Source organism: Silene latifolia, chromosome 9 (assembly GCF_048544455.1).
Source record: "Silene latifolia isolate original U9 population chromosome 9, ASM4854445v1, whole genome shotgun sequence".
NCBI classification, from domain to species: domain Eukaryota; kingdom Viridiplantae; phylum Streptophyta; class Magnoliopsida; order Caryophyllales; family Caryophyllaceae; genus Silene; species Silene latifolia.
This window is the reverse complement of record NC_133534.1, coordinates 96513675-96518808: the sequence shown is the minus strand read 5'-3', so window position 1 is coordinate 96518808 and position 5134 is coordinate 96513675. Positions and strand designations below refer to the sequence as shown.

At 39.1% G+C, this 5134-nt stretch overlaps 1 non-coding gene across 1 annotated transcript; it reads left to right on the top strand.

Annotated features, from left to right (window-relative positions):
* Window positions 1–1545: 1545 nt before the first annotated feature.
* On the top strand, window positions 1546–1652 carry LOC141603864 (small nucleolar RNA R71). The gene has a single exon (XR_012525706.1). It is a non-coding gene; the product is annotated as a small nucleolar RNA R71 (small nucleolar RNA).
* The last annotated feature ends 3482 nt before the right edge of the window (window positions 1653–5134 follow it).

Below are 5134 nucleotides of genomic sequence, written 5' to 3'. Positions count from 1 at the left end.
CTCCATGCCTACAATGACAAAGTCTACCGGGATGAAGAATTTGCCAATTCTCACGGGTACATCCTCCCATACCCCTAAAGGTATCTTTGTTAATCGATCCGCCATTTGAAGAATGATGTTGGTCCATTTTAGCTCTCCCATTCCTAGCCTCTTACATACCGAGTATGGCATGAGACTTACACTTGCTCCATGGTCACATAATGCTTTGTTGATTGTAGTGTTGCCAATGGTACATGGGATATAAAAACTTCCCGGATCTTTAAGTTTTGGAGGGGAACTCCCTTGAATAATATCACTACTCACTTTGGTAAAGCAATAGTCTCTAATTTTTGGATGGATTTCTTCTTAATAAGAATGTCTTTCATGTACTTTGCATAAGCCGGAACATGATTGATCAATTCCGTGAATGGGATTGAGACTTCTAAGTTCTTCACAATATCCATGAACTTTCCAAGTTGCTCATCAAGCTTAGGCTTAGCTTGGCAACTTGGGAAAGGAAGTCTAATCACAATAGGGTCTTTTTCCTTAGCCTTCTCTTCATTCTTCTTCTTTGAAACTTCATTGGTGGTAGGATCTACCTCCTTAGAGTTCTCCACAACTCTTTGCTTGTCACTAACATCCACAATATCTGCATCAATTGGCCTCTTCGGCCCCTCATATCTTGTACGACTCCTCAAATGGATGGCACTAACCGTCTCATGTCTTGTGGGTGGGTTACCTTGAGGAGGTAATTGCCCCATTTGTCTTTGAGAGCTAGAAGATGCTAACTGAGTCATTTGAGTCTCTAACATTTTGGTGTGGGCAAGAATGTTGTTGATGGTGATTTCCTTAGCTTGGCTATCTTTTTGCATTTGGGTGAAGAATTCTTGTTGGTACTTTTGCATTTGGAGGACCGCTTTTTGAACATCAATGCTTTGGTCATTTGATTGGTTGTAAGAAGGTTGATTTTGATAACCTTGACTTTGGTTGAAAAAGGGTCTTTGAGCTTGGTTTCTCATTGGAGGTGGAGTATATGTGGGTTGGGGGTTTTGAACATTTTGGCTTTTGTATGAAAGATTTGGATGGAATTTGGTGTTCTCATTATAGTAGTTGGAATAAGGGGTACTACTCTTGTATGCTTGGAAAGCATTAACTTGTTCATTTGTTCCCCTATATTCATTTTGATCATGTCCCAAGGTTCCACAACTTTCACATACTCCACTTGGAATTGAGGATGATGCCATCATAGCATTGACATGTTGTTTGGGTGATTTGGAGGCTTCATCATTCTTAGCCATGGCCTTTTCATACTTCAAATTGATGGTGTCGATATGAGCACTTAGTTGAGTACCCAATTGAGTGATGGAATCTACCTCATGCTTTCCTCCTCTAGTGGCCTTTCGAGGCCTACTATATTGGGAATTGTGAACCGCCATCTATTCGATTTTGGCCCATGTTTGATTGTCATCAACTTCGGTAAACATCCCATTGGATCCCATAGTAAGAACATTGCGTGAGCCTTTATATAAACCGTTCCAAAATTGTTGCACAAGGAGCCACTCACTAAGCACATGGTATGGACAAGAACAATAAGTGTCCTTAAATCTCTCCCATGCTTCATATAATGATTCCTCATCCCTTTGCTTGAACCCGGTGATTTGGGCTCTCAACATATTAGTGTTCTCCGGAGGATAGATTTTCTTGTAGAAGGCAAGTGCTAACTTCTTCTATGAATCAATACCAAGGGTAGCCTTGTCTAAGCTCTTCAACCATTTCTTTGCGGTACCTATCAAATAAAAAGGAAACAATACCCATCGGATTTGGTCTTAAGTAATTCCAGTTTGAGAAATTGCATGACAATACTCACAAAACGTCTCCATATGTGAATGAGGGTCTTCACTAGGCATCCCTCCAAATTGACTTCTCTCAACTAATTGTATGAATGCGGATTTGGCAATGAAATTACCGGTTAAATATGGTGGCGTAGGAGTACCGTTTGGTAGGTTCTCCTCGGTTGGTACGAAATGTGATGAAAATTTAGGCATTGTAGGTTGATTTTGTGGTGGGTTTTGAATTGGATTATCCTCTCCTTCTCTTGCAAAAGGGTTAACAAACTAAATGTTATTTGGTTTAATGTCCACAATCTTTCCAATACCTACAACTCTTGAAGTACCTCTAGCAACTCTTCTATTGTTGGTTAAGGTCCTTTCAATCTCGAAATCAATAGGTAATAAATTACCTTGTGATCTCCTAGTCATACAAAATATGTTCTCAATTTAGAAGCAAGCACTTATTGTTGTGATGGGATCGAGTTAGTGTATATCTTACAATCCCTAGGAAGATTTAGGTCCCGGAGCCGAGTCGTCTAGACTGTACAACAACTACAAGTCGACTTAGTCTCCTCCTATTCAATTCTATGCATGGTCTAATGAGACTCGAGTTGGTTTATGTCTTACAAGCCTCATTGAAAAGATAAGAGATGGGTAAAAAATACAAGGATTCATAGGCTCGCATTTCATCAAACATAACATGTGCATAGGTTGAAATCACAACAAGCAAGCAATTTAATTATGAAAACATATTAGATTAAGCATAGATTAATTCCCATGTTTGTTTCCCCTGATTCCCCATTAACCCTAGCTAAAGAACTACTCACTCATGATCATGTTTAGCATGCTAATAAGGTTGTCAATCATACTAACATAGCAAAACATGATGAATAAATGATGTGATTAACTATAATGAAATAAAGGTAAAGAGAGATTATACCTATGGAGATGATCCAAATAATAAAGCAAAGAATAATAGAAGTAATCTTGATGATTGATTGAAAGTTGTCAATCCTCCAATAAACCCCAATAATCTTCTAATTACCCAACTAAACTAAGAACAATTGAGAAATTAAGAAAATATTAAGATGTAGTTAATATTGAGAAGTGTATTACAACTAAATTAATATGATATTACGAGTTTATTAAGAGATGATTAAGGATTGATGATAATCTAGGTAGTACAATGGGATATTTATACTAAAATTAAGTACAAGGATTAGGGTTACTAAGGGCTTAAATGATTATTAAGACCCTAAGAGAAGCATGAGGATTTGCAACTCCCGGGGGACATGCGCGGATCAAGCTGCAACTCCCATCAAGATCCCCCTGAAGCACGGCTTGTCCTGTAAGAATATCCGCTCGGGCTGGCAGTCGGGACGCTCCGATCGAGCTCTGGTACGCTCGTCCTGAGCTCGAGGCGCTCGGATCGTGGCACAGGGTTCTTCTCTTGTTTGGCTCCTTAACAATCCCCAGGGATTGTGTTGGGGATGCGAGGATCTTTTCATCATTGCCCATTTCACTTAATTTATTTGCGTAGGCCCCTAGTGTCGGTACGTGTCCTCTTCGATGCTTTGTCATTAGATGCGATTCATTTAGCTCCATTTCGCTCCATAAATGCAAGGTTAATGATTCTCTCTTACGAAGGACACAAAACCTCAAAGATTATGCAAAATGGGAAACTAAAGATAAGAAATGACCCTAATATATGCTAGAAAGCATGGGAACGAGGTTAATTTGGGGACTACATATGCTCAAATTGTTGAAATATGTGTCCTCCGACAATAATGCGATCACGACTGTTGATCATGGTGATCACATGTTTGAATCTCATTATAAAGAATACAATTGGGAAGTAATATTGTTACTGTCAACTGGTCAACATATATCGGTAATGATTGGCTGACTAGAGTTTGACATTACTGTCGTGTGACGGTGGTGATCGATTGACCCCTAGGTCATACCTATAGGGCAACACTCTTAATTGATTATTTAATTAATCGTATAACGTTACGAGTTAATTAAATTACTTGAAAATTGACGGACGATTTTGGAAGTAAAATTTACGTATCAAATTGAAATGTGATTAAATGAGATACGGTCTGAGTAATCAAATTGTATAATTACTCGGATGAAATAATTGTTTAATGTAACAATTAAATTTGAATGAATTGTTATAAATACAAACTGTTGTGATTTATAAATTGGTAAAATTTTTGGTACAAGTAATTATGATATTACTAAGTCGATTTTTGTATGAGACGTATTTTTGATAATACGTTGATTTTTAATATGTTAAAAATACATAACAAATTTATGTGACATGTGACATGTGACATATTGACAATTGAGAAAAATAATTTGGAATCCATATTACACATTGTGCCGAAAAATTGGAGGAGTATTAGGATTAATATTGTGTTTATAATTAAGTGGTAAACATAATGATTAAAAAGAAAGGGTAGCCATGCAAACCTATTAACCTTGTGAAGACAAATGTGGGCATGCATTGGCTCCCCTAAACCTCCTCCACCCACCCGGTTTTCCAAGAGAGAAAGGCAAGGGTTTTGTCTTGTATTTTTCATATACACTACCTTGATTATGTGGGTGTGTAATACCCGTCCTTTTAGGGACCCTTTGACCAGCGTTGACTGACCTCGGGAGCGGGAATAGTCTGAGAAGTAAGTGCTGAAGTCATCTTGGGTTGCGTGTTAAGAGTGGTACTCGATAGAGTAGAGGCTACTCGATCGAGTAGCTAGGTTACTCGATCGAGTAGGGGGCTACTCGATCGAGTATGTTGGGTACTCGATCGAGTACCCGGTTTTTCAAATGAGGTTTTATATCGCGTTTTGTTAAATCCGCATATCACTTCCGCCACTTTCCTCCTATCTTTCAATCGCCTCTTTCCCTTCCCTTCACCCCAAAACCTCCATGGAAACCTTTGTGAAGACCCTTGTGCCTTAGGAGAGCGTCTCTTGAGTCGGGTAGCGGTCTTTTGCTGAGTTCCTCCCTATAGGTATGTCATAATCATCATCCGTGTTCTTGTTCTTCATAGTTAGGGTTTGCTTGTTAGTAATCTAGAATTGTATTCTGGTTATAGGCGTTGCTTGATCGCTGGACATGTTATCTGTCGGCATGGATTTGTTGCGATGGCTTAAAGGTAGGTTCGCCTACTCAGTTTCTGTAGATGGTCTAGCGTGTCGGATGTTGTGGCTGTATTGTGTTTGGTTGTTTGATATAGTAATTGTATTGTCTTTGTGGTTGTGATCGTTGTTGATGGTTCGCGAGGCGTCGCCTCGGCTGAGTGGGGTCACTTGTGGGAGTGG